The sequence below is a fragment of the Microtus ochrogaster genome, chromosome 6 (genome assembly GCF_000317375.1).
Source record: "Microtus ochrogaster isolate Prairie Vole_2 chromosome 6, MicOch1.0, whole genome shotgun sequence".
NCBI lineage: Eukaryota > Metazoa > Chordata > Mammalia > Rodentia > Cricetidae > Microtus > Microtus ochrogaster.
The window spans coordinates 68,225,694-68,237,628 of record NC_022013.1 but is presented as its reverse complement, the minus strand read 5'-3'; the positions used below and the strand labels follow the sequence as shown (position 1 = coordinate 68,237,628).

The 11,935-nt window shown below is 43.2% G+C and overlaps 1 protein-coding gene across 2 annotated transcripts in view; it reads left to right on the top strand.

Annotated features, from left to right (window-relative positions):
• The window catches only part of Ddr2 (discoidin domain receptor tyrosine kinase 2), a 133,180-nt gene that overhangs the window by 9,675 nt on the left and 111,570 nt on the right, over window positions 1-11,935 (top strand). For both annotated transcript variants that reach the window (XM_013346943.2, XM_005348773.3), the window contains exon 2: window positions 10,387-10,538. The gene's annotated coding sequence lies outside the window, so the exon portion shown is untranslated. The remainder of the gene's footprint in view (window positions 1-10,386; window positions 10,539-11,935) is intronic.

Sequence of the window (11,935 nt, the reverse complement as noted above, 5' to 3'; positions counted from 1 at the left end):
AGAATAGCTAACTCAGTGCTGATGGAGGAAAACAGTTGGAAGGCTGGCAACACTTGACTTTGGGGTTCTCTAGAAATCTTCGGTAATCCAGGCAGTGCAGTAATCACAAAGACAAACAAATGGTCGTGTGGAACAGAATGGAGAGCCCTACATAGACCCTCGTGAATGCCTTCAAAGAGGACAAAGGAAGACAGTTGAAGGGGAGGGGAGAGGCAGAGAGGGGAGCAGAGAAAAATGTAGAGCTCAATAACATCAATCAAAAAGAAGAGGACAAAGGAGTAAGAGCAACACAGCAAAGACAAGGAAGTCTTTCTCATAGTGAACAGAATGAATCAAGACAATAGCTGACATCCTTCACAGAAGTTAATGCAAAATGTACCCCAAGACCCGACTGTACAGTCGAAACTACATGAAGGAGATAGTTGAGAAGCTAGACATCATTAAAATCAGTAACTTCCTTCCTGTTAAAGACAATGTCAAGATGAATGAGGATATCAGACACACAATAGGGGCAAATATTTGCAGAAAACATTACCTGAGAGACACAAAGAACACAACACTAACGAAACCATATCGCTGGTTAAAGAAGGATGAAATATTTGAAGTACACTTCAAGAGAGGCAGAGGGCAGGCGAGCATGGGAGATGTGCAGCTGTACAGTGCAAATTAGGCTAATGCAATACACACATGCAGTTTCTTGTAAAACTAAATGGACTTTGACTATAGGCTGTAGTGTTTATACGCTCTAGTATTTGCTTAAGTGAGTGGAAAGGATGTAGCCACACAAAGCCTGTGCAAGAATTTTCATAACAGCCTTCGTTATGATTGTCCTAATCTGTAAATAACCCAGATATTTTCCAGTAGAGGGATTGATCATAGAGCACTGCCCAGTGCTAAAAGCAGCAGTGCTGAATTAATTGTAGTTTTAATAACGGCTTCACAAATAATGTTTTATTAAAATAATTCATAAAAGCCAAGCTTGATGGAGTGTGCTTGCCATCCCAGCACTGGAGAGACAGAGACAAGAAGACCTCTGGGGCTCACTGGACTGCTGTCCTGGCCAAATTGATGAGTCCCACGTATGAACAGAGAGACCCTGTCTCAAAAAACAAGGCAGGCCATCCAAGGAAGGATATTTAAGGCTGACCTCTGGCTTTCACATGCAAGCACACATATGTGCATAGACACTGAGTGACACACATGAATATGCCTACATTCATAAATAATTTATTATTAATAAATAAAATAATTATTCAGCAATATTAAGCAATAAATGAGCTATGAAACCAGGAAAAAACATAGAGAAAGGAGGGAGGGATGAATAGGTGGGATTTGGGGGTGTTGAAACTATTCTGGGTGATACATGGATACATGTCATTATCCATTTGTCAAAACCCATAGATCACCAGTGCCATAAGTGAACTCTAGGGCAAACTATGACGCTGGGCATCAATGGCATGCCACTGTAGGCTTGTTGACTACAGTGCTCGGACAGCGGTTAGAAACATCTTTAACATCAGGGGAGGTTAAACTCACCTGAGAGCAGGTAGCATAGGAGAAAAATTTCCTATGTTTGCTCAGTTTCTCTGTAACCTAGAACTGCTCTAAAAAGCATGCAATTAAGAAAAAAATTTCTCCCCCAAATCTGTAAGTTCTAACACTGTGATTCTATCTTGTTTACCTCTTTCTTAGACGAAGGAAAGAATTGTAACATAATGGGTTACTTTTGTTTCAAAATGGTTATATGTTTCTGGAAGGTAGCACTGTTGTTCTGATTGTGTTTTAAACTTGAATGTTATGAATCTTTAAGAATGTTGCTAAAGGTTCGTAGCAGACGTTTGAGCACTCGGGAGATATTTGATGAGATCTTCTTGTCACATGACAGCTATTACTTAGCAATCATTTAAGTAGTTTTAGCTATGACAACAGACAGACAACCTCACTTCAAATCATCCTACAGTTGAAAGTGCTATGGGTCAGGGGTTAGTAGGGCACAATTCTGCTTTTAACTTTGCAAACTTTTAGCAGTGAGCCCTTGTGCAACCATTTTTTGGCTTCTTTGTGCTCAAAATGTTCTTATATGGACTGGCGAGATGGCTCAACAGGTAAAGGAGCTTGTCGCCAAGCCAAATCACCAGAGTTTGGTTCCCTATGGAGCCTCCATAGTGAAAAGAAAGAACTGATGCTTGCCAGTTCCCCTGACCACCACACACGAGCTATGGTCCACACATGTGCACACACTTAGACACACCCATACACACAATAAATAAATAAATGTAAAAAAGGTAATGTTCGTGTCTATGAAGAGCGTTATACAAGTTCTACAGCTTCCAGTTTGGTTCTGCTAATCACTGTCTGGGACCAGCACGCACGCCTGGAGTCACATTACAGTAAAGCCTTGGGTCACAGGGCCTTTACTGTATGACTCTCACGGCCAGCCCAGTCCTATACTCTCTGAATAACGTCCTTTCTCCCTCCACTTCAGCTAAACAGTACTCTGAAGATGCAAGCTCCAGTTTCAGATTGACCATGTAATTCATGAAATTCCAAGGAGATATATATATATATATATATATATATATATATATATATATATATATATATATATATATATATATATATATATATATATATATATTATTTCTGTCAGGATCATCCAGTTGAGCAAGGACAATATGTGTCTTTGGGGTTCTCTGTAAATTACTTTCTAGTGTAACCCATAAGTGAGTTTTTACTGGCTTCTTCAAACAGATTAAGGTCTTGTTGTATGCCTATGACAGTTCTGATTTGTTATTGGGAAAATTCTTAGAGGGGAGCATTGAAAGCCACACTTGCTGTTTTTGAGAACATAAAAACAAACAAACCTCGATTTCTGTTCATTGGTTATGCTGCCGGATCAGGGTATCCAGGAGTCAGGTCACGTGGAAATGAACTAAGCATTGAGTGTGCTGTTGGGAGCTCTGGGTTCAAATTTTGTTTTGTAAAAATTAGAAAAATTGAAAAAAGATACCAGTGTCTTCATGAATATAAAACATAAAGAAAGAGAGACACAGCCATTTCACCGATGAACAGAGAGGTAGACTGAGTTTTCAGAAAACATTTCTTCAGGGCTGTCCAACTTGCCATAATTACATGAATACTGTGTGAATCTATTTTATAAGAAAAAAATTCAGCTTCTCAGGTGATGTCATTAATATGTTATTAGTATATGTTTAACTCTGGGGCTGGATAGATGGCTCAATTCAGTTCAGATGACACGAGTTCAGCTCTTAGCACCCATACGGCAGCCCACACACATATGTAACTCCAGCTCCAGGGCTTTCAATGCTTTAGTCTGGCCTCTGTGAGCACCAGGGACCACACAGTGTACAAACACAACACAGGGAAACACTCATACAGATACAATAAAATTTTTTTAAAATATTTTTGAAATGTATAAATATGAAACTAGGTCCTACAGACGATCCTTGTGCTTAGAGCTCACAGGCAACCACATTGCTAAAGTAAATTTACTAGTGAAATCAAATAAAATGATTGCTAGTTTCAGTTAGTAGCATGGTTCCAATGGGAGAGACGATGAGGTTCTGTCTGAGTTCATTGCTAGAGAGGAAGTTAGTGGATGGAGTTGAACAGTGTGTCCTTTTCCTTATAACTTGGGCTTATGATTTAAATATATTAATACTTAGGCAGAGAAGGCTTGCTGGTATAGGTACATTGAATAAGTTGTCTTAGCCCCAAGGGTTTATAAATTCAGAAAACATGGATCTCATCCAAAATGCAGTAGAAGTTCATTATTAAATATGATTTTTGAAGGGTACCATTTGACCATTAACTAAACTGTTGTATTAATTACTCATCTTGTTTCTGTGACCAATGTCCCAAGAAAAGCATCTTAAAGAAGGAAGGGCAGATTTGGGCTCACAGTTTGTGGGATACAGTCCATCATGGCAGGAGGCAGGGTAGGCATGATGGGGAGTGTGGCTCCAGCTCTGGGGCCAGTCACACTGGGCACAGTCAGGATGCAGAGAGAGAGAGATGGATGCTGTCACTCTGCTTGCTCTGAACCTTTTCCCTTCTTATCCAGTCTGGGACCCCAGTCTACGGGATGGTGATGTCCATGCTCAGGATGGGATTTGCTCCTCAGTTAACCCTTCCTGGAAATTCCCCGAGTGGTGTGACTCCTAGGAGATTCCAAATTCAGACAAGTTGACAATTAAGATAAAGCATAAGAACTGCTCACTCTCTTGAAGACAAGGTTAACACTGTGGCGATATTGAAACTGGTACCAAATGGGCGTTTAACCCAATTACTAATAGAACCGGGGATGAAATCATCCTGCTTTGTGTGTTTATGCCTCAGCTCTCTGCTTATAAGCCAGTACTTGCTGGTATGTAAGATGTCAGATTCCAAATCACGCATCTGCTTGCAGGGCTGCTGTGGCTGAATAGCTTAAACTGCCTCGTGCCAAGCGGTGACTCAATTTTCCCACCGATTCTTCTCTTTCCAGATTGGTTCTTGTTTTGACCTGGCTTTTGTTGGGTGTTCGGACAATTATAAACACAGATGAAAAGGTGGGCGCTAAGATTAAATGGAAGATGGCTATCTCTTGCATTTAACGTCAAATTAGAGAACCGAAAGACGTGACAGTTTTAAAGATTCCAGGAACCTTGTGGACTTCAAGAATACACTGACAAAAACCACATTATAATACTAAAGCTGGACTCTGGGGTGGCTAGCCTTTATCAACCCCGATTCAAACCAGTCAGTCATCTGGGAAACGGGAACCTCAACTGAAAAAGTCTTTGCATCGCAGTGTCTTGTAGGAATGTCTGTGCAGTATCTTCTTGATTAATTGCTGATGTGGGAGGGCCCAGCACACTGTGGGTGCTGCCACTGCAGGGCTCCTATGCTGTATAAGAAAGCAGGATGAGCAAGCCATGGGTAGAGAATGAGCTGGAAAGCAGCATCCTTCCTTGGCCTCGGCGTCAGTTCCTACCTCTGGGCTACTGCCTTGAGTTTGGTGTCCCAGTCATGGCCCGTCAGCTAAGAAGCTAAGCCAACCCTTTGCTCACCAAGTTGCTTTTGACCAATGCTTTGTCACAGCCACAGAAGAGCAAACTAGGGCAGGCATGATACTCTGCAGAACCCTGTTTGATCTGCTTTCAGATTTCATGAATAATTATGAAGAGCCGAGTGCTGGTGTGCACTGAGGTTAAGTTAAGCATTTCACATAGAGTCTCAGTGAGAACTTATGGTATGGTGAGGTGGGGACTTTTCCTGCTTTGCCCTGGGACATAGGACCCTAAGAAAATGCTGGGTCCATGGCACAGAAGTGACTGGTCTAGAATTTGAACCCGTACTTTTGTCATTGCATTCTGTAAGTTTTGCCTACGGCTCATTCTCTGTATATCCCCATTATATACCATGAATCCTTTTTGTTGTTGTTGGCTTTCTGAGATGGGATTTCTCTGTGTAGCCTTGGCTGTCCTGGAACTCACTCCATAGACCAGACTGGCCTTGAATTCACAGAGCCTCTTCTTCCTGAGTGCTGGGTTTAAAGGCCTCTGCCACCACTGCCTGGCCACTGTGAGTCTTTCATTTGCAAGTATGCATGATGACTTTGTGTGTGTGTGCATGCCTGTTCATGTGTGTGCATGTATGTGGATGGCAGAGGTTAGCATTAGGTGTCCCTCTCCAAGAGCAATTAGAGGTGATTCTGAAGCATATTGAAGTTTGAAAAGCAGATAAAAGACTGGCCCAGTTTTAAAAAAAGCAAAGCATATTTGGGGTTAATTCAAACACAGTTGTGCTAGGGAAAGGAGAGGTGGCTTGTCCAATAATGTGTTTGCCACATAAGCAGGACCTGAGTTCAACATCCAGGAGCCACATAAGAAGGTCAAGTCCACTGGTGTGCACTTGTCCTCCCAGTGCTGGGGAGGAGACTGGTGCAGTCCTGGTACTCACTGGCTAGCCCACCTCACCCATCCTAGACTCCTCCCCCTGGAGCACAGCGAGAAGCTGGTAGGGAAGTGGCTGGCAGCTCAGCTCTGTCTTTTGCTGGCATTCCCTGGATCCGCTAAGATGACATAGAAAAGGTTTTCTCATTATTTTCAAAATTTAAGGTCAGTTTAACTAGAAAGATCTGTTACAAATGCCTCTGTATCCTCAAAAGCGGTTAGTTTTCCCACTTCTTGCCTTGAAGTTTTATAGGCTTAAACTCGTCTGCTTAACTTATAGTCGTGAGATGAATATGGACCGGGTTTCTCCGTAGCTTTTGGTTCCTGTCCTGGAACTAGTTCTTGTAGACCAGGCTGGCCTTGAACTCACAGAGATCCGCCTGCCTCTGCCTCCCGAGTGCTGGGATTAAAGGTGTGCGCCACCACTGCCTGGCCATGAATATGGATTCTTTTATTCAACAAGAGAAATTTCTGAGTACTTGCTAAGCACACTTAGCAATGCCTGATGTTTTCCCTTCCCAAGCTTTCTATGAGTGAGGAGATGCAAGAATCCAGTCAAAGAACAAGATGCACAGACGTAGGGTTCCGTAGCCATGAGAGTAGAAGCGGGTGGGGTGCTTGTTCCGCTTCAGGACTGGTGGTGGAGCAGGAAGGTAAGAACCAGAAGGAATCTGGGAGACAGAAGCACAGAGCTGAACACTCTCGCTGCATGGGCGATGAGGGTGGCAGGGGTGGATGAGCCCAGGGTGATGGGGAACTTGCTGGGGGAGCATTGGATTGTTTTGGGCTACACAGTTAGGACTTAGGACATCAGCAAGAGACATCAGTTGCTGCAGAGACTTGAGCATTTCACTTCTCTGAAAGTAAACGCGATGTTGCATTACTTAGGAAGGTTAACAGCATGGCATCTTGTAAGGAGAATTGAAGGGGAGGAGGAGTCAGGTGGGGACAGTCATTAGCAAGCTTCTTTCAGAGGTCTAGGCGTGACTGTAAGTCCAGAGGTTTTAGATCAGGATGGTGAAAAGCAAGAGCAGATGTGGAAGGACCTGGCATGACAGAGTCTCTACTAACAGAGAACAGAAGTAGAAGGAAACTCACAATAGCTGGTGTTGAGGATGTGGGAACCTGTGGCTGGGGTTGAGTGTCTTTAGCCAGATGACAGTGTGTGTGGCCATCTCACTTTTTGCTGCTGGCAGTGCACACGGCTCTGGGACAGATGGTGACCACTGCTTCTCTTTACTTTGCTTGTGTCTCCTGGCTTCCCTGCTAGGTCCCTACCAAGAAGACCACTTCATGGAGATGTTTTGTTTGGGAATTCTTCATAATGAGACTTTGATTAAGTTTTTCAAAGTACAGCCTTTGGAAATTTGACTCAAGTTAGTAGATAAAGCAGCGGGGAAAATGAGAGTCCCGTGGTCAAGTGAATTTGGAAACTACTGTAGAGAATCATATAGGTTTCTTTCTTTTCATATGATAGCAAAAGCGTTGCCATGGGGCCAGGGAGATAACTCAGTTGGTATTGTGCTGATGTGCAAACATGGGGATCTGGGCTTGGATCCCTAATAGCCACATGAAGAGCATCATGGTGGCAGATGCCTATACTATCAGCACTGGGGAGGCAGAGACAGAATCCTTGGAGCTTGTTGGTCAGCTAGTCTCCCACATCAGTGAGTTCCAAACTCAATGACTATCTCAAAAACAGACCATTTTAAGGAAGACAACCAATACTGACCTTTGACTTTTACATGCACCTCCACACACATGAATGCATCCACGCACAGAGAAACACTTACAATATACCTAGACCCTCCCCCACAGAGTGTTATTTATCATAGAGACGGTAGATGGTAGCACAAGCTAGTGAACCATGAGCTCTTTTGGGAAACACCTCAAGGGAAGAGGAAAACAGAACATACTTTCGGAGATATTAGGCACTGGAGAGTACATCTTAGAAATAGGCCTCTGTGGTGGTTTGAAAGAAAATGCCACCTCCCCACACCAATAATTGGCACTATTAGGAGGTGTAGCCTTGTTGGAGTAGGTCTGGCCTTGTAGGAAGATGTGTGTCACTGCGGGAGCAAGCTTTGAAGTCTCATTTGCTCAAGCTACCCCCAGAGAGTCAGACCACTTCCTATTGCCTGTGAATCAAGATGTATGACTCTCAATTCCGTCTCCAGCACCACCTTGTCGCACCATGATGATAATGGACTCACCCTCTAAAACTGTAAGCCACCAAATTGGTTTTCTTTATGAAAGTTGCTGTGGTCATAGTGTCTCTTCACAGAAACAGAAACCCTAACTAAGACAGCCTCTTACACCAGGCATTTGTAGTGTAAAGGAAAGAAACAAGAGGCTGGGATTTGGATCTGGAATCTACAGGCAGTCTGTGGCAAGTCAGTGGGCTCCTCTCAACCTCTCAATCCTGGTTTCCGTAGGTTTTTTCTCTTATATTGGATGAATCATTAGGTCCTTTCAAGTCCAGAAATCGGAGGTGATGGGCATGTGCAGCAGAGGGAAGAGAACTGAGACTTTTCTTCTCCAATAACTGGAGGTGGAAACAGGAAGGGGAGGAACAATGATAATAAGATGTGGGTGGAGCCCTTGAGCTGATTGTCTGCTCAGGGCCAGCACTGCTGACTTCCCAATTGCTCACTCTCTCAGATCTTCTGAGCTGTTGGATAATAAATTAGCCTTCTGGGTTTGAGGTTCATCTGCAAAAATAAGGAAGTTGGATTGGGTCAGAGGACACACCGGTATTATTCTTTCCCTACTGACCCAGGTCAAGTGGACCCCAAGACTGTTTTACCTTCTGAGATGGTCTCACCCACTTCCATGTCTGTTCCTGCCTTAGGTGGTTGATTAATCCATTTATGGACAGCACCACACTCACCTGAATGTCAGGCTCAATTTTCTGCCTCTCTACAGGCAAGATCTATTTTTTTGTCTCCATGAGAAACAAAATTCTTTATTTTCAGTCTCTCTTTATGAGCAGAATACTTCCTTTAGTTTTCCCAGCTTCAGAAAAGGAAAGAAGGGAAGAAAAAAAAGAAAGAAAGAAAGAAAGAAAGAAAGAAAGAAAGAAAGAAAGAAAGAAAGAAAGAAAGAAAGAAAGAAAGGAAGGAAGAAAGGTTTCTGATCTCAGGCTTCTTAGATTTCATCCTCCCATTAGTTTAATAGTGGTTTAATTTTCAATTATTTTATTATTATTACTATTATTATTATTATTATTGTGTGTGTGTACAAGTGTTGCTCATGTGCCATGTTGTTTCACCATGCTGCATGTGTGAGGTCACAGGATGTCTGTACTAGCTGGTTTTGTGTGTTAACTTGATACAAGCTTGATTTATCAGAGAGGAAGGAACCTCAGTTGAGGAAACGCCTCCATGAGATCCAGCTGTAAGGTGTTCTTTCTCAGTTAAGGACCAGTGGGAGAGGGCTCAGCTGTTGGTGGGTGGTGCCATACCTGGATGGATGGTCCTGGGTTCTGTAAGAAACCAGGCTGGGCAAGTCATGGAAAGCAAGCCAGGAAGCAGCACCCTCTATGGCCTCCTGGTTCCAGTCCTGCTTGAGTTCCTGTTCTGACTTCCTCCAATGATGGACTATAATCTAGAAGCTTGATCCAAATGAACCCTTTCTGCCCAACTTGCTTTTTGTTCATATTTCACTGCAGCAATAGAACTAAGACAGCATCACACTGATGATGTGTGCAGAGTTGAACATCTGGGGCATTCAGTGGACATCCAGTTAACTGGAGGAGTTGGTGCTTCCTTAGCTTCTATATCAGGGAGGTTGTGAGCCAACAACTATTCAGAACAGATAACCAGTTACATCTAAGGCAGAGGATGGTAGTCTGAGGTACACGTGAGATTTATCACATGGGATGCCGCATGGGATCACTTCGAGTCCTTGAGTCTCATCCGGAGATCCATGTGATAGTTATTTTCATGACAGTGCCAAGATGTCTTTTGCTTTCTCCTCCCTCATTCTCCTGTGAGAATGGAGGAGCTTTCCAGAGGTTAACTGACACGTGATACTGCACCAAATTGAATCCAGAAGCAGATATGATAATCCAGCTGTTTTTGGAGAGGTCAGATGTTTGGGATCTCAAAGCATGTAAAATGATGTTCTTCTCACAGACTTTCCTGGGAAAATTTGTTTCCCACAGCAATTCATATTTATGTTAGCATAATTGTCATCAAGGAATATATAATAAAGTTAGAATGTTCTGTTTTAATTTAAAAATCAGTCAATATCAGGAGATAAGAAATGAAACTCCCTTGAGGTTCCCTGGGACGTGCCCAATTCCATCAGAGAGCCTCAGCTGCTTGGAAGCTTTGCTGTGTACTGCGGACGGGGATGCTAAGGAGGAGCAAAATGAAACAAAATGTTGTAATAAAATATTGCTTTTCCTCTCCTTCTTTCCATTAAGGGAAATCTACAAGTGGCCTGACATCCGATGCTCTACAAAGTTCCGGGCTTGTTGCTTGGATTCTCTTAAGAAGCTGAAATAACTGAAGAGGAGCGGGGGGCCTTCTGTTTTGGAGGGTTCTGTCCTACAGAGGATGTTCTACACCCATTGACGTGAGTAGTCTGTGACTGTAGTTCTGTTGCCACATGATAATGGAAGTAGCCACAATCTGGGTGTGGCTCACATGGACTAGCCCGTCCTAGTCCTCAAGGGAGTGTTAGCTTCCTGGGTGTGTTTTCTAATATTACAATTGCATCACTTCTTATGAGTTGTTTTCTTTCAACAGTAATTTGAAGTGACTTATAGAAAAACAATACTCAGAACCGCCCCAACTGGGACCTAGAGCAGTAATCTGTAAAATAGTTTTAGAGGAATAAATAACTGCAAATGTCTACCTCAGAGCCAGGGAAAATTTATATACTGAGCCAAGACTCGAGGCAGAAAGAGAAGCATGCTTGCACTGTAGAGATTTTAGCAGGAGTTTCCCCATGTGTCAAGGAATTCTGTCAGAGGTAACGTCTGGTCTCTGTGAATGTTCTCACCTCACCCTTTGGGCAGGTCAGATCTTACCGCAGAACCTAGCACTCTGGCAGCTTCATGGATCTGAGACCTTTCTGTTATAGAGCTCACTGATGACAGAAGCTTGTCTCCTTCATGGCATGAAGGTCCGTATGTTTAGGACCTTGCTCAGGGGCTGGTCCATGGAGGCTGCTCTTTGAAGACTTGTTACCTTGACAATCCTGGTCTTGAGCCCTCCCTACCCTGGAGCTCACTGAGCTCAGATGCCCCAGCTGCTTCATACCTGTATCTTTGCCTGGCACTTGAAGGCTTTTCAGTGAGGATTCCTGGCTTGCCTTAGACTTGCCTGTGTCCAGTCCTGAGTATGTGAATGACTGAGCGCATTGTGTAGGACTGGGAAGCAAATGATTCCTGGAGACAGGGAAAATTCAGTGTTTTTTTTTTTCCCTCTTAGGAGATTTCCATTTTGTCACAGGAATTCTTGACTATGTCTAATTTTCTGTTTCTGACCAAGCGAACTCCTCCCTCCTCGTGGTGATAAGCCATAGTTTAAAGAACTCTTTCCCCAGACTGTCTTATCAGTCTCCCTCCCTCTCTCCTTTCTTTTCTTCCTTCCTTTGAGAAACTCTGAACCAAAGCCTTCACAGTTCATATTTCAGAGTGAATAATTCATAGCTATGCTTAGTCACTAATCAGAAGTTGTTGCAGGTTTCCCCTGTTCCCTTAGATTTTCAAGCATCATTTATCTACCAATCATCGTTTTCTACCTTTGAGAGGCTATCATTGTGGTCTTATTTCCTCTACTATCCATCTGAGATAACTATTTCCAGAATCCATTATTTCAATATGGAAGTCATGGGCTAAATATAGCCCTGCCACTTAAAGCTTAGTTTGTTGTCCCCCCAACCTTTACCTTTTCACGGTGATGCACTGGGAGTTATCGGAAGTATGCTGGTTCCTTCAGGTACCAGCCCTTTCTTTGTCACCAGTT